We start from the raw sequence: 18,504 nt of genomic DNA, 5'->3' as shown, positions 1-18,504 counted from the left end.
CAGCTCGTGGTACCTCACGGCAGCTCACAGAAGCTCTCGCCGGCTGCTGGTCACTCATGCTGGCCACCAGCTGCTCATGGCGGCATACAGCAGCCCACAGCAGCATACAGCAGCCCTCGGCAGCTTACAGCCAACCTCCTGCTGCTCACGGAGGCCCAGCTCCAGGGAGAGCTGTTGTTCATAATCTTAGCTGTAGAGGGCGCAGCTCACTGGCCCATGTGGGAATCAAATCGGTGACCTCAGTGTTAGGAGCACAGCGCTCCAACCATCTGAGGCACCCCCCGGCCCTGTAATAATTTTTTTAATTTAAATATTCACCGTACTTTTTTTTTTTAATAAGGAGGGCGCAGCACACAGTGGCCCATGCGGGGATCGAACTGGCAACCTTGTTGTTATCAGCACCACGCTCTAACCAACTGACCTAACCGGCCACCCCCTAAATGTTCACCATATTTTGTGATAACACCTTGTATAATGGTGAACAAAAACGGCCATAGATGTTGATCTTATGGAGCTTACAATCTAATGAGACAGGCATTAATCAAATGGTACCACAAATAAGGATAAAATTACATCTGTGAAAAGGGTAATGAAGAACAAGTGCGAAGAGCTCTGAGAGCATAAAATAGGGGACTCGGGACATCAGGGAAGGCTTTGCTGAGGAAATGATAATTAAGCTGGTAACTGAAGGGAGAGCTGAAGTCACCAGGGGAAACAGGGAAGTGAGCATTCCATAGAGGTAACAACAAGTGCAAAGACCTAGCGCTAGGAGGGAGCATGTTGAGGCACTTGAAAATAGTCCAGTGGACTCAGAGCACAAAGAGTGAAAGACAGGTCACAGAGATAGGCAGGAGCCAGGACATTCAAGCTGGACAAGTGGGTTAAGGATTTTGGTCTTTATCCTAAGTGCAAAGGGAAATCTTTGAAGAGTTTGAAGCAGGAGGATGACATAATCAGATTTGCAGTGTGAAAAGATCACTGTGGCTCCAGTGTAGAGAAGAGATTGTCAGGAAACATGAATAGATACAGGTAGACCATCCAAGAGGGCAGTAGTTGAGATGAATGATGGTGGTGGTGGCCTGGAGCAGTGTGATAGTTTTGAAGATAGAGAGCAATGCAGAGACATAAACTCTAGTAGTATCAGGACAGATACTATGGAACCAAGAATCAAGCCAAAAATGAATCATCACTGTCAGAGGGATAGCGGATGGGGGGGCGGGTTCACACAGTGTGAGGGATATAAATGATAAACGTCTAAGTATTGCTTTGTCTTGTGCACCTGAAACTAATAAAATTTTTTAAAAAAACTAGAAACTAAAAAAAAAAAAAAAAGACCAAAATGTTTCACTGAATAAGCGTATTTAATACTAAACCAATATACCAAGTGTTTAAATAATTTTGTTCAATGAGCATATTAACATAATACCTTAAAAAAATGAATCATCACCAAGTCCTGGCCTATTTCCATCCAGAATCTCTTTTGAATTTATTACACAACCCCTTTTTCAGCTCAGGCTTCGTCCTCTCCTGCCAGACCCTGTACCAGTTACTCTATGGCCTCCAGTCTCGCTGACTCCAGTTTCTCTTCTGTACGTGTCACCACAGAGATTTTTCTTAATAACAGCTTTAGTGAGGTATATATGTCACATATTATATAATTTACCTTTTAAAAAGGTACAAGTCAATGGCTTTTAGTATTTCATAGATATGTGCAACCATTTTTATATATATATTTTTTAAGGAGGGCACAGCTCACAGTGGCCCATGTGGGGATCGAACCAGCAACCTCCGTGCTACCAGCACCATGCTCTAACCAACTGAGCTAACCGGCCACCCCATCATCACTATTTAATTTTAGAACATTTCATCACCTCAAAATGAAACCCTATAGCCTTTAACAGTCACTCCCTAGTCCCTTCCAAACCTTCCCAGCTCTAGGCAAACACTAATCTATGCTCTGTCTCTATAGAGTTCCCTATTCTGGACAGTTTATAAAATTACAATAATACAATATATGGTCTTTGGTGACTGGTTTCTTTCACTTAGCATCATGTTTTCAAGGTTAATCCATGTTGCATCATGTATCAGAATCTCATTCCTTTTTATTGCAGAATAATATTCCATTGTATGGACATACCACATTTATTTATTTATCCATTGATGTATATTTGGGTTGTTTCCACTTTTTGGCTGTTATGATTAATATTACTATGAGCATTCATGTACAAGCTTTTGGGTGACCATATGTTTTCATTTCTCTTGGGTGTATATCTAGGGATGGACTTCTTTAATTCTGACCTGTGTGACAGGATAAATAGTGGTGCCATTCTCTGTGAGGTGGAACACTGGAGGAAAACCAGGTTGAGGGTCAAGAGAAAGGAGGAGATGATATGTTTTATCTTAGATTTGTTGAGTTCGTTTCTTTTGAAATATCCAAGTGGAGATGCCAGATGGGCAGTTGGATACATGAAGCTAGGGCTCAGAGAAGGAATTTGGGCTGGTTGTGCAAATATGTGCAATATTGAATATTGTCCTCAACAACATTTTTTCAGTAGCCAGCAGAAAAACATTTCACATAACTCTTTATTGTAGTGATCTTTGAAAAAAGTTGAAAGCATAGAATTAGAAGCAAAACTCAGGGAAGGTGATCCTGCAAAGGCTACCAAGTACACAGGTTTCAAGTGGTCTAATTTGACTAAAGAATACAACTTACAGTACCTAGGAGAGTGAATGGACTGCATGCCCCTTATCCAGCGTGTCTAACATGAAACCTGCATCTCCAAACATGGCCTGGGAAAGGGGGAGGAGCTGTTTGTGACTGCCTGAGCTTTTTAGAAAAATTAATTAACCTAATTCACTTAGTAACTAATACTTATGACACTTACTATATGCCATTACTGTTCTGAGCGTTTTACAGATGTAAACATATTTAATCCTCATAACAACACCATACATAAGTACTCTTATCATTATTATCTGAATTTTAAAGGGAAAGAAGAAACGGAGGCACAGAGAGTTTGAGCATTTTGCCTAAGATCACACAGCTAGCAAGAAGCATACTGAGATTTAAAAACTAAGGGGTCTTGCTCCAGATTCTTTGCTTTTTTTTATACATCAACCCACATGAATTAGGAGCTTCCGACCAGCTCAAAGTAAGGACTTTAAAAAGTTCTAAACATATTTCCACCTCCAGGCCAAAGCCCTTCTCTGAAAAGTTCACTTGCTAAACATGGAGCATCTGCTTTGAAAGGCAAACAAGATTTAAATAATGTATTCAAGCCAAGAGAAATTTGGTGGGTCCAGCTGTCATTGCTGCATGCCTCATGTCATGAATTTTGCAAGTCCAGTACACCACATGATGTGATGCAGAAAGCAGTTAAAAATTTTCTGTGCTCATGCCTTTAATCATAAGCAGTTTATGAGCTATTTAGAAGAGATTGATCCCAATTATGGAGATTTACTGAGCTGCCATCCCCAATCAAGGACTTTTTGCAATAAAAGAGTTACCAAATCCAATTTGTTAGACCTCCAGTGATTCATAGGCTTATATTTTCTTAGGGATGTGACAAGACATCTGAACACATTGAACTTGAAACTGCAGGGGGGACAAACAAAAACTGTTGATTTTTTCAAGGAAATGCAGACTCCAACTGGACATGTGTATTGGACAGATGGTGACTGGAAACCACTCATTTTCCATTGCTGAGCTGTCTTGAGTTTGATGCATTCATAGATTTTGAAGAATGCTGCACTATGTTTGGTGGAAGATAAGTTACAACTGTGTGAGAATTCCCTTCCCCAGGATGCAGGGGGAGGGATGCAGAGGAGAGTTTAGACCACAGAATCCCAAGAGCCCAGGACTGGAGGAGGGAATCTCTTACCTTAGGCTAGACATGCAGAGCCAGGAATCTGTATGCCAAAAAGACGAGAGTAATAACAGCAGGGTCAGAACTAGCTTCCAGGCCTGGGTCATGCTTGGCAGGTGCCAGGCATGGTTGATTTTCCTGCATTTTGTGTACCAGCTGTGGTAGGGTACAGAGGGCCCAAGTGAGTTTAAGGTATGGTAATGTGATGGTCAAAAGAGGTTTATAGGTTTTGTTTTTTTTCTCATATGAGTTTTGTTGAGATATAATCACATGCCACACAATTCATCTGGTTCATAGGTTGTGATAAATACAGAGAGCCCTTTATTTTCATAAAAAAACAAAATATAACTTAAAAGACATTTTATGATTACTTTGGGTGTATAGATATTAGGTCATTATTTATTTATTTATACTCTGCCTATGCCTAAATTATCAAAACCATTACTAGTGTGTGTCAACATTCAGCTCAGTGAACAGGATCCACAAAGAATTTTTCAGGTAAACATTATCCCAACCTCTTGAGTGGGATGGCTAAGCTCTAGACAAGGTTAGGGTGTTCCTGATGCAGCTGCAAGTGTGTTCTATTTCTTTTTTTCCCCTTTGGCTTAAACAGAAGACAATTATTTCTTAAAACTGCCAAAACTAAAGCCCCATTAGGAGTCTGTCTCTGGAGTCAGCATGAGACAGGCCCAGACTGAATAGCTCCTGTTGTTCCAGTTCATTTTGTTAAATGTCAGTGTTGTACTCTTATTATTCAATCAATCAAAATTAACCAATGACCAACAATAGGCCTATAAATATGCACTTTTGAGTAAATACAGTTGATTAAAATTTTGTGGATGCTTTTGTATTACTGTCCCTACAGTCCCCATTGTTGAATAGTCAACAAGCCATATTTCACTATTACTATAAATTTATGTGGCCTGAACGTATCTGCATCTTTATTATGTGACCTATAATGGAAAAAAATGTGGATGTACCACCTTAAATGAATTTTCCCAAAATTTCAATTTTCTTGTCTAGATTTCTGATTAGAAATACATGAAAGGCCATTTAAACCTATAATCTCTGATAAAGGTTTAGGGAGCTATTATTTTATCTCTATTGTTTATTGAGGGCTAATCTATTTATTTTGAGAACCAATAGAGGAGGTGGTTGGCAGATATTCTGTTATGAAAGTCGAGAAGCTTGACCTCTGGTCTCTCTTAAATGGAAGGTCAAGGACCTCTGGAGGTAGAACATGAAACTACTAACAGTGAAGTGAAGCCCAGATCTTCCCCAGGAAGCAGTTTTGGGTATTTGCCAACATTTCAAAAAGCACTCTATATTGAGTCTCTGAGTTCCACAATATGAAGCATGGCATTAACCAATAAACTGCCATAGTCATTTAAAAACATAAACAAAAACACACACCTCAATAATACTCCAGCTCAGCAAAGGCTACATAGGCCTTATAGGTCCCCTTCGAAGAGTGAGAGTGGGGCATACCATATGAAAGCAAGCTTCAGTAGAGGGTGTTGGTCCTTTCTGACAAGATCTCACCTACACTTCAGGCATGGTTATTTCAGCTTTGCTGGACTTTGGAGATCTATTTAAAGTCTCCATACTTCATGTCTCTGCAGAGAGAACTAAAGGTTCTTAATTCTGGAACTTGCCCCATCCCCATATACACATCCATCCATGCTTACCCTCAATTTTTGACTCCAGTTCAACATAATGGACTCACACCATTGGAATTCACCCCTGAGCCTTTGCTGACCATCTGGTATTTCTCAACTCATTTCTTGTTACTAGCATTCCATTCTCACATCTTATTCTGGTAATTTTTATTTTTTTGTCTTGTTCAGCCATCCAACCCCTACTGCTGTTCAGACCTCAATGTGGTTATCACCACCTCTGGAAAGCCTTACTTAATTACCTGAGTCTGAATTAGGTACCCATTCCCTCCGAGGGTCCCAGAGTTTCCATTATTCTCTTTATAACTCTGTAGTATAATAGACTTCTATTCCCACCTAGAATGTAAGTTCCATAATAGTACTTGTTCACTGCCATCTCCCCAGTGTTATGTACAGTGCCAAGCAGTGCTCCACAAACCTTTAGTGAATAAAGAAATAAGTGAAATCATTCTACTGGCTTACCTACACTTATAAATCCTGGCTGTATTCTTGACTTGATCCCTCAGCTTTAGATTGACCTATGGAATGTCTGATTTTAAATAACCTCACTTCCCCATGAGTTGGCTTGGTTGAATTAGCTGCAAGTTAATATGGCTCCAGGTTACTAGGTCTACTTTATAAAGTTATTTAATAATGACCAATTGAGTACAGAAAATATGTGCTAAAGTCAATGGCTACAATTTTATTTTAATTACTTCTTGTTTTTTTATTGGGAAAGGGGAACAGGACTTTTTTATTGGGGAACACTGTGTACTTCCAGGACTTTTTTTCCAAGTCTAGTTGTCCTTTCAATCTTAGTTGTGGAGGGCGCAGCTCAACTCCAGGTCCAGTTGCAGTTGTTAGTTGCAGGAGGCGCAGCCCACCATCTCTTGTGGGAGTCGAACCGGCAACCTTGTGGTTGAGAGGATGCGCTCCAACCAACTGAGCCATCTGGGAGCTTAGCAGCAGCTCAGCTCAAGGTGCCGTGTTCAATCTCAGTCACAGGGGGTGGAGCCCACCACCCCTTGTGGAAGTCAAGGACTCAAACTGGCAACCTTGTGGTTGAGAGCCCTCTGGCCCGTGTGGGAATCGAACCGGCAGCCTTCGGCGTTAGGAGCACGGGGCTCCAACCGCCTGAGCCACCAGGCCAGCCCATATCTTAATTACTTCTGTCAACAAAAATTCCCAAGAAGGTGGGAAGAAGGAGAAACTTTATTCAGGTGAACAGTTTGCAAACCGGAGAAACACAGCATAGGTGGAAACCGAAAGTACGTTCCACCAAGACAAAAGGGAGACCACCTTTTATAAAGAAAATCCCTGAAAGATAGTGGGGTAGGTAAATGTGCTTGCCTCCTCTCATGACCACATCAAAATCACAACTACAGAATAACAATCACTGAGAATCGCCTGAAGTCTAGCTGAACTGAAGCCCTACAACTAAGTACATATAGAAGAAGCTACCTCAAGACTAGTAGTTGGGGCAGACATTGGAACAGACTGGTCGTATACCTGCATGGGAATCTTTAAAAATTGGGAGGGATATCTCAGCTGTGAAGGTCCCCCTGAGGAATGAGGAGTCTCAGCCTCACACTGGGCTCCCCAGTCCAGGTTGCTGGGAAGAGAAGTCCCCACAACTTCTGGCTGTGAAAACCAGTGGAGATTGTGGTTGAATGAGATGAAGGGTGGCTGGAGTCCCAGACATTCCTCTTAAAGGACCCGCACACAGACTTACTTGCTGATGTACTCACATGCTCTGAGCTCCTGTGCTAGTACAGCAGCTCAAAAGGCACCAGGGACATTCAGGGAGGAACTGAATCGTCTGGTTGCAGCATGAGGGCTGGGGGGGGGGGCAGATTTCTCCTGTACAGAAGTGCTGGTAGAAGACATTATTTCTTTGTTGAGCCCTCCCCACTCCTGGCATGCAGGCGGCTGCCATATGTGAGTCTCCATCAACCTGGCTAACACCATTCATCTGCCCTGCCCTGATGAGTCCCTGAGATCCTGCCCCACTCAACTTGCAAGCCCACCCACGCCACTTCCAGTGGCTTTTCCATGCAAATGGCCTGCCTTGACTCGTGCTTTGCACTTTCCTAAAATATCTCAAAGGTTAACAAAAATCAAAAAAAGCAGCATCTGGCCTCAGTATGTCCTGTACCTGTTGCTGAGCAGCCCCAAGCTTGGCATGAGGATAAGCAAGCCTTGGTTCACAGCTTTGCCTCTCCCAGGCACCTCCAACCCCAGCACAGATGGCTGCCATCTGCGAATTGCTTTGTGATTCATGCCTGGTGGCCCCAGGCAGGGCTCAGGCTATGACTGAATTTGGCCTCTTGCAGGACCCCTCCCAGGAGGCCCCCAGACTGGCATACCCGGCGGCCAGCATTAGACCAGCCAGAGCACGACCAGCCACCTCCACATATGACACACCTAAAGGGCAGACTAGGCAGGCACCAGAGCCCTGCTAAAGTAAATCCTGCTCCACAGAATCAGCCCCTGCACAACAGCTCCTCCACTGTAGACATGGCCAGTTCTCACAACCAATCAGCCCTCCCACTGATGTCCAAAGAGCAACCAGGCTCAACTACAACAGGAGGGTAAACACACCCCACACAAGGGACAAACCTGGAGCACTTGGCTCAGGTGACAAGGGAGAGGGCACCACTGGGCTCCACCAGACACCTACTACATAAGGCCACTCTACTAAAACTGGGAGACATAGCAGCCCTACCTAATACATAGAAACAAACACAGTGAGGCATCCAAAATAGGGAGACAAAGAAACATGCCCAAAATGAATGAACAGAACAAAGCACCAGAAAAAGAACTAAACAAAATGGAGACAAGCAATCTACAAGACATAGAGTTCCAAACACTGGTTATAAGGATGCTCAATGAACTTAGGGGAAGAGTAAATGAACTTAGTGAGAACTTTAACAAAGAGATAGGAAATATAAAAATAGAGATAGAAGACATAAAAATGAACCAGTCAGAAATGAAGAATACAATAAAGAATATATTAGATGAAGCAGAGGATAGAATCAGCAATTTAGAAGTTAAGGTGGCAGAAAACACCAAATCAGAACAGCAAAAAGAAAAAAGAATCCAAAAAATAAGAACAGTTTAAGGGACTTCTGGGACAACATCAAGCATACCAACATTCGTATCATTGGGGTACCAAGATAAGAGAGAGCACAAGGAATTGAAAACCTATTCAAAGAAATAATGACAGAAAACTTTCCTAACCTGGTGAAGAAAATAGACATACAAGACCAAGAAGCATAGAGAGTTCCAAACAAGATGAACCCAAAGAGGCCCACACCAAGACACATCTGAATTAAAAAGCCAAAGGTCAAAGACAAAGAGAGAACCTTAAAAGTGCAAAACAAAACTCCTACAAGGGAGCTCCCATAAGACTGTCAGCTGATTTCTTAACGGAAACTTTGCAAGCCAGAAGGGATTGGCAAGAAATATTCAACACGATGAAAAGCAAGGACCTACAACCAAGGGAACTCTACCCAGCAAGGCTATCATTTAAAATTGGAGTGATAAAGAGCTTCCCAGACAAGAAAAAGCTAAAGGAGTTCAACACCAACAATCTAGTATTACAAGGCATGTTAGAGGGACTTCTTTAAGAAGAAAAAGAAGGGAAAAATATGAACAATAAAATGGCAATAACTATATGTCTATCAATAATTACTTTCAATGTAAATGGATTAAATGCTTCTATCAAAAACATAGTGTGGCTGGGGTGGCCAGATGACTCAGTTGGTTAGAGTGTGATCTCTTAAAAACAGGGTTGTTTGTTTGATTCCCACATGGGCCAGTGAGCTGTGCCCTCCACAACTAGATTGAAGACAATGAGCTGCCGCTTAGCTGCCAGATGGGCGAACGGATGGCTCAGTTGGTTAGAGTGAGAGCTCTCAATAACAAGGTTGCCGGTTCAGTTCCCCCATGGGATGGTGGGCTGCGAGCCCTGCAACTAAGATTGAAATGGCGACTGGACTTGGAACTGAGCTGCGCCATCCACAACTAGATTGAAGGACAATGACTTGACTTGCACCTGATGGGTCCTGGAAAAACACACTGATCACCAATTAAAAAAAAATAAGAAAAAAAACATAGGCTGGATAAGAAAAAAAAAAACCCTTACATATGCTGCCTACAAGAGACTCACTTCAGATTGAAAGACACACACAGTCTGAAAGTAAAGGGAAAGAAAAAGATATTTCATAAGAATGGAAATGGGAAAAAAAAAAAAAAAAAAAAACTGGGGTAGCATACTTATACCAGACAAAATAGACTTTAAAACTAAGGCTATAACAAGAGACAAAGAAAGACCCTGTAATCCTATTTCTGGGTATTTATTCGAAGAAATTCAAAGTACTACTTCAAAGGGACATGTGCATCCATATGTTAATTGCAGCATTATTTACTTATTTGGGATTTTTCTTGTTTCTTGAGAGAGGCCTATAATGATATAAATTTACCTCTTAAAACTGCTTTCGCTGCATTCCCAAAATTTTGGTAGGATGTATTTTCATTGTCATTTGTTTCTATGTATCTTTTGATCTCTCCTCTAATTTCTTCTTTGACCCAGTCGTTCTTTAAAAGTATGTTGTTTAATCTCCATGTATTTGTGTTTTTTCCTGCTTTCTTTTTACAGTTGACATCCAATTTCAAAGCCTTGAGATCAGAGAATATGCTTGGTATGATTTCAATCTTCTTAAATTTGTTGAGGCTGATTTTATGTCCCAATATATGATCTATCCTTGAGAATGTTTCATGTACACTAGAAAAAAATGTATATCCTGATGTTTTAGGATGAAATGCTCTGTATAGGTCAATTATGTCCATTTCATCTAATGTGTCATTTACCATTATGAAATGTCCATCTTTGTCTCTTGTTATCTTTTTCACCCTGAAGTCTGTTTCATCTGATATCAGTATGGCTACACCTGGTTTTCTCTGGGTACCATTTGCTTGGAGTGTCAATTTCCACCCTTTCACTTTGACTCTATGCTTGTCCTTGTAGCTGAGATGTGTCTCTTGGAGACAGCATATGGTTGGGTTTAGTGTTTTGATCCAATCTGCTACTCTGTGCCTTTTTATTGGTGAGTTCAGGCCATTTACATTTAGGGTGATTATTGATATGTGAGGATTTCCTGTCATTCTATCTTTAGTTTTCTGGTAAGGCTGTGTCTCCATTGTTTCTTTGCCTTTTTGTTGTTGTCTATTATTTCTGTGTGGTGGTATTCTATGATGTTTCCGTCTGTTTCTTCTTTTATTACAGTATGTATTTCACTTCTCCATTTTTTTGGAGTGGTTACCATTAACTTTATGTAAAAGAAAGTTTGATATTTAGAGTATTCCATTTTCTTCAGCACGCTTACTTTCTCCATTCCCATATTCCGGTTCAGTCCTTTATGTTTTGGTTGCCACAAATTGTCCCTGTTGATGGTGGTCGAATAGCCTCCTTTAGTATTACTTGTAGTGCAGGTCGTGTATTAGAAAAATCCCTCAGCTTCTGTATGTTTGGAAAGCTCTTTATTCCTCCTTCATATCTAAAGGATATCTTTGCTGGATATGTTATTCTTGGCTCATGATTTCTCTCTTTCAATAGTTTGAATATTTGGTTCCACTCCCTCCTGGCTTGTAGAGTTTCTGCTGAAAAATCTGATGATAATCTAATGGGCTTTCCTTTGTAGGTTACTGTCTTCTTTTCCCTGGCTGCCTTGAAGATTCTTTCTTTGTCGTTGATTTTAGACAGCTTCAATACAATGTGCCTTGGAGAAGGCCTGTTGGGGTTGAGGTAATTAGGTGTTCTATTTGCTTCTTGGAGACGAGGATCCAGTTCTGTCCCCAAGTTTGGGAAGTTCTCAACAATTTGTTTGAATATATTCTCTGTTCCCTTCTCTCTTTCTTCTCCTTCTGGTATGCCCATTATTCTTATATTGCTCTTTCTGATGGAGTCAGAAAGTTCTTGTAGAGTTCTTTCATTTCTTTTAAGTCTCAAATCTCTTTCTTCTTCCATCTGTGTAATTTCCAGGTTTCTATCTTTGATGTCACTGATTATTTCCTCCATCCGGTCAACTCTACTACCTAAGCTGGTTATTTCATTCTTAATTTCTTCTATTGAGTTCTGAATCTCCAGAAATTCTATTTGGTTCTTTTTTAAAATTTCAAGCTCTTTCGTAAAATGCTCATGTAGTTCTTTGATTGTGTTTCTGAGTTCATTAAACTGCCTTTCTGTGTTTTCTTGCATCTCACTGAGTTTTTTCATAACTGCAATCTTGAATGCTCTGTCATTTAAGTCACATATTTCCATATCTTTAAGTTCCTTTTCTGGAGACTTTTCACTTTCTTTCTGAGCTGTCTTGTTGCCTTCATTATTCATGGCACTTACTGATTTATTATTTCTCTTCCTAGACATCTACAGGAGTGGCTTCTGCAACAGGTTGATAGGAAGAGGTCTTTCTTTTGTTTTCCAGTACTTGTTGGTAGAATGTTTTATTTTCTGTCCGACTGCAGCCTTTTTTTTCTCTCTCACACGGTAGTGCTATGTTTTCTCTGCACTATTCAAGCTTCTCACACAATAGGGGGATTCCCTGGGAGACAGGCTTCTCTTCTGTTAATAGTTTGCCTGGGTCACATGGCGCAGTGTCCGTGTGGGTATGCGGAGAGCTTTTGATGTTCCAAAGCTCTTCCAGCTCCAGATTCAGAGCCCGTATGTTTCAGCAGTTCTGTTTACTTCTCTGCAGGGATCCGCCCAGAAAGTTGGGGCAGGGGTGGGGTGAGTTGTGAGAGGTAGCCCAGAGCAATGGTGCCACCACCACCACAGCCGGTCCTGCCTCCACAGCTCCCTCCCCTTTGCCAGAACTAGTTGGGCTGCGAATCTGTGTCTGCGGTCCACAGTTCTCAGAACAGCAAATATTCTGTTCTTTTGATCTGACACTGCTACTGTTCTGCTTCTAGCACCGGGCAAGTGGGGGCGGGGTGAGCTCTGGGAGGGTAAGGAGGGGGCGTTAGTCTCAGTGCCTAAGACTTCCGTTCTCTGTTCGGCAGTGAGGGCTTAAACCACCCTTTTCAGCCTTCTTCCCTCAGTCTTTTTCCGAGGTCTCTGCCGTGAGCATTGGGTTCAGCCGTGTTATATGCTGCCCCCTCAGCCCTGTGGGCCATAAGCGGAGCCCTAGCAGTCCAAGTCCTTCCCTCTCCCACAGCTGCGATAGTTCCGGGATGCAGCGAGCTTGGAGCACTGAGCTAGGTCTGCATCCTGTGCCCGTGCGGCTCCATCTCTGCACTTCTCCCTCCCTCCTCACCTGCTCGCACGATTCGCCCACCTTTAGGTGAATTCAGTAGTGGGCCTCTTCGTCTTGCCTGTCTGCTATGCAGGGAGTCCTTTGTGGAGTTATTGTTGTTCGGTTAGTTGTAAATTCCAGGGGAGCTTTACAGAAGCTCACCTCACGCCGCCATTTGGATGATGTCTCTCCAGAAGTATTTTTTGCAGCATTATTTACAATAACCAAGATATGGAGGTAACCTGGGTGCCCATCAAAATGGATGAATGGATAAAGAAGAAGTTGTACATATATACAATGGATTATTACTCAACCACAAAAAAAATCAATGAAATCTTGCCATTTGCAACAACATGGATATACCTAGAGGGTATTGTGTTGAGTGGAGTAAGTCAGACAGAGAAAGAGAAGTGCCATATGATTTCACTTATATGAGGTCAGACAATTAAGTTTGCAAACTCATCCTAGAAAAAGTGCTACGTACCTCGTCGCTGAATATCTCTATGGTCAGCTTCAAAGTTCTCTCCTTGGGAAACTATGCACTGACACCAGTACCTAGTCCATCCTTCGAAGCAATTTTGGAACTCTTTTTTCTGAAATGGCCATCCGAGCTGTCGTTTTATTACCCTTGATGTACTGAATCAAAAATGTCTTCCTTTCAATATTTCCTTTATCTTTGGGTAAAGGAGGGAGTCATTGGGGGTTAGATGAGGTAAGTAGGGAGGGTGTTCCAATACAGTTATTTGTTTACTGGTTTAAAAACTCCCTCACAGACAGTGCCGTGTGAGCTGGTGCTTTGTCGTGATGCAAGAGCCATGAATTGTTGGCAAAGAATTCAGGTCGTCTAACTTTTACACACAACCTTTTCAGCACTTCCAAATAGTAAACTTTGTTAACTGTTTGTCCAGTTGGTACAAATTCATAATGATTAATCCTTCTGATATCAAAAGAGGTTAGCAACATCATTTGCGAACTTAATTGTCAGATCATGTATTACCGGTCACCAAGAGAACACACAAGATGGTAGTACCTTGGTGAATTTACTAAGATCCACAGTCTATTCTTCACCTTTTCTATTTAAAACAACTCAGCCTCAGGAAAGCTAATTCACAATAGCCAAATTCATATTAATCAAAGTGGAGTGCCAATTTACTAATTTACAAAGAAATACAGATTACCAAGGAAAGAATCATAAAGGGAAATATTGATAAATGTTTTAAGCTTCCTTACACAAAAATCCACTATAAATAAAATTGATAATAAAGGTTTAATATTCCTACTATATAAAGAACTCATATGAGGCGTGGCCGGGTGGCTCAGTTGATTAGAGCACAAGCTCTCAACAACAAGGTTGCCGGTTCAATTCCCACATGGGATGGTGGGTTGTGCCCCCTACAACTAAAGATTGAAAATGGTGACTGGACTTGGAGCTGAGCTGCGCCATCCACAACTAGATTGAAGGACAATGACTTGGAGCTGATGGGCCCTGGAGAAACACACTGTTCTCCAATATTCCCCAATAAAATTGAAAAAGAAATACTCCTAACAATGGCCTAGGGCCCTAAATTATCTGGCTCTATGCCTATGTCTACAGCTTCATTTCGTTCCACTCCAATCTCTCTGTATTCCAGGCATACTAACTTTCTTACTGTTTCTTGAACAGAGCCTTCACACATACCCTTTCCTTTGCCTGGAATGTTCTTTTCACTCCATCTTCTTCAGCTTGCTGACTCCTATTTAATCTTCAGATTTCAATTCAAACATCATTTTCTCCATGAAGCCTCCTGTACTGACATGCTAGGCTGAGTCATATCTTCACCACCACTACTCCCCATTATAGGTTCTCAGGGCATGATAGATATCTCCCTAATTGCCCTTATTATAGTTATATTTGTGCATTTATGTGTGTGATTATTTGATTATTGTCTGTCTTCCCTACTAGACCATAAGCTCCATGAAGGCAACGACTAAGTCTGTTTTTGCTCACCATTGATCTCTAACACTTAGTCTAAGTCTTGGCACACAGTAGGTACTCAATTAATATTTGTGGGATTAATAAATCACTTAGTGATCCTTCTGTATAGGAAACACACAAAAGTAAGCCAGCTAGTATTTCTCTGTTTGTTATGGCTTCCAGGAAGCTAACAATCATATTTAAAGCTTAATCACAGCAATTATATCAACCCACCAGAAATAGCATATTTGAATTCTCTTTTGATCCTGATAGTCTACTCCTAGTTTATTGACCCATAAAATCTGTTTTGGAATAAGATGTTGTATGTGTGTGTTCATATGCACATGTATATGGATACAAAGATAAATCACTACCTAAATGCAGGGTTGAAAGATTGACACAAACGAAGACCTCATCTTAATCAATGACTAATGGTGCTAATGATGAAGCCAGTATCTCACCAAGGTGTCATTACCATCTTTTCTCTATCTGTGTGATATTTCAATTCTTTCACAGGGTTATGGTTCATCTGTGGATGTTTGCAAGGTCACTGGGTAGAGGTCTTGTTTCTCTAGATTCTGTAACAACATGTCTATGGGCTGTTGATTAATGTCCTTCAACTCACAAAACTTATTGTCTTTTTTAACCTGTCTTTATCTTGTGAAATGTAACACACATCCAGAAGAGTTCCTAAAGCATAAATATACAGCAAGAATCAATATTTATAAAGGAAACACCCATGTGGCCACCACCAGGTTAAGAAATAGATCATTGGTATTTGTTGTCTATATTATATGTTGGATACTGCTTTATGACACATATAGTATTTACTACTTGACTTTTAGTGCATATGTACCTAGTCTCCCCACTTAGACAGTAAGTTCCTTGAAAATGGAAGCCATGTTGTATATTTCTTTGTACCTCCTACAGTGCCTAGTGCAGTGCCCTAAGTATTGTAGGTGCACAATGCATTTTACATGATTATACATCTTAGATTAACTTTATGACTCTGAGAAGACCTCTGAGGACTAATTTTGGCAAACAAGAATTGTTTGAGGAAATACAAAATTGTATCATTTGTCTAAATCAGTGTGTACAAATCAAGGGATAAGGATAACTAGTATATTATGATGTGGGCAATAAGTCCAGCCTTCTCTTGAGTTCTGGCTCTTGCCCAATGTATAAAGCCAGCCTAGGACTATCACAGTAGCCTCCTAGCTGGTCTCCCTTTCTCTAGTTTTGTCCTCAATCGGTTCTTCGTGTGAAGATTCAACTAATCTGTGTAAACAGATTTTGCTGTGTCGTGCCACTGCTCAAAAACCGTTCATGCAGTGGTTCTCTGGCTGTGATGTACCTCAGAACCACCTGGAAAGCTTGTTAAAAACCCATACTTCTCCCATACAAAAGATTCTGATTCAGCAGGTCCGAGATGGAGTCCAGGCTTCTGCATCTATAAGAAGCACCACAGGTGATTCTGTTGCAGCTGGTTCGGGTACCATCCATTAAGAAATGCGGCTTCATTCAGCTGGCCATTCGAAGCCATGGACTTTGCATCCTAGAACCATGGCCCAGTTTGTCCGTAACCTTGCAGAGAAGGCCCTAGCACTGGTAAACGCTGCTGTGACTTACTCGAAGCCTCGATTGGCCACATTTTGGCACTATGCCAAGGTTGAGCTGGTTCCTCCAACCCCTGCTGAGATCCCTACAGCTATTCAGAGCTTGAAATAAATAGTCAGTAGTGCTCAGACTGGTGGCTTCAAACAGCTCACAGTTAAGGAAGCCCTGCTGAATGGTTTAGTGGCCACTGAGGTGTGGATGTGGTTTTATGTCGGCGAGATCATAGGCAAGCGTAGCATCATTGGCTATAATGTTTGAAGACCAAGCGTTCACATCTGTTTCTTTTGGGTTTATTATTCAAATGTTCTTGTACCATGTGTGATCAGACAGGTATTTGAATAAAATATGTCAAAAAAATGCGGCTTCAAAGGCTCTTTATTCCCAAAAATGGAAACTTCAGCATCCTTAGCGTTGCACACAAGGCCCTTAATGGTGGTCCCTTTTAATGCTGGCTCTGTTTTCCTTCCACGCCACTCCACTCCCATGTCACTGTCACCATCATGTGTAGCCTGAATTGCTACAACAGTGTTTTGACTCCCGAGTCCTAACTGCTTTAATTGCTCTCTGCTCCACTCTTTTCCCCAAGCTGGAGCCAGAGTGACCTTTCAAAATTGCAAAAATGTTCATATCACTCCCCTGCTCACACCCTTCATTGGCTCTTGACCATCTAAGGGACAGTTTCTCCAACTGATTCATGTGGTACAGCATCTGGATGTCATGGTGTCCTTTCCAGAATGCCATAAAATAATTGATCTATTAAATCACACCATATGAAATAAAACAATTTTCAAAAGAACACTTGTGCTAGCAGAAAATATGTCTGCATCATATGTGTGTGCAATATAAAATTATAGCCATAAGCACAGATGTCCATGAAAAATTAAACAGTTGAATTAAGCATGATCAGCACTGGGATTGTCTGTTTAATATTCATTTGCTACTCATTCATTCATTTTATTGCTTGCCAGTAGATAAGCAGGAGGATCTGCTGAAAATTTAGGAAAATTTTACGGCTAAAAATGTTAAAATAGAGAACTTTCTACCCATTAACTGATTTTTTCTTTTCACTGTGAGCATCCATCTGATTTGCACCAGGCATGATTTCAGACTGAGCAGGCATGGTCCCCGGAGAGCACAGCTTGAGAGCCCGCACTCTGGGACATAAAGTCTAAGCTCTTCGGCATGACCAATGAGACCCTTCCAGATCTGACCCCATCTTATCGTCTAGCCTCATTTACAGCCACTGTCCCTTCCTCTGCCACTCTGTCCAGCCAGCCAAGGCTTGGAATTCCCTAAATGTTATCTGTCCTTTTTTTCTGTGAGTTTACACATGCTGGTCTTCTACTGTCCCACATCCCACCCCCCTTGATGGCCAGATATACTACTACTCATTCTTCAAGATTCAGTCCAAATGACTCTTCTTCAAGGTGCCTTCCCTCACCTCTCTGGGTCCCTACCTCCCCAAGGTCTTGGTCCTGACTGATTATATCACTTATCACATTACTGGTTGTTCATGGAGCTATCTGGCATGGTAGGAGTTCTTGTCACCCATTTTTTTTGTGAGTCCTCTGGCACTTAGCACAGTGGCTGATGTGTAGTGGGGGCTCAGTGCTCATTTGTGGAATGAATGAGTAAAATTGCAGAGGCATAGTTTATCTTTAGAACCTCACAGCTCCCTACAGGGGTTCCCTCTACACCTTTTGTGGCACCTCTTCCTCAACCCCAGGCATTCTATACCCTCATGCTACCCACAGTAGAAATCCACCAGTAGACTGCAATTATTGCTACAGTCCTGGCTTTCAACTTTCCCCTCTATATCCTACCAAACCTACCAGGCCTGTGTCCCATCCCCCACATCTAGATTTCAGATAAAACAGTGGTTCTCAAACTTTAATAAATTAGAATCCCCTGGAAGACCTGTTCAAACATAGATTGCTGGGTCCCAGTCCTGGAGGTTCTGATGAAGTAGGTCTGGGGTGAGGTCTAATAATTTGCATTTCTAATAACTTCCCAGGTGATGCTGCTGCTGCTGATCCAAAGGCCACATTTTGAGAATCACTGGAATAAATTAATATAAAAGCAAGGGCAGCAGGTAACAGTGCACAAAGGAATCCTTAGTT

The 18,504-nt window shown here is 41.5% G+C and overlaps 1 pseudogene; it reads left to right on the top strand.

Moving 5' to 3' along the window:
• Nucleotides 1-16,330: 16,330 nt before the first annotated feature.
• LOC141569599 (ATP synthase F(0) complex subunit g, mitochondrial pseudogene) lies at nucleotides 16,331-16,738 on the top strand (annotated as a pseudogene).
• The last annotated feature ends 1,766 nt before the right edge of the window (nucleotides 16,739-18,504 follow it).

Source organism: Rhinolophus sinicus, chromosome 18 (genome assembly GCF_057876585.1).
Source record: "Rhinolophus sinicus isolate RSI-liver-muscle chromosome 18, RSI-T2T, whole genome shotgun sequence".
NCBI lineage: Eukaryota > Metazoa > Chordata > Mammalia > Chiroptera > Rhinolophidae > Rhinolophus > Rhinolophus sinicus.
The sequence above is the reverse complement of the archived record's forward strand: the minus strand, read 5'-3'. Positions and strand labels throughout refer to the sequence as shown.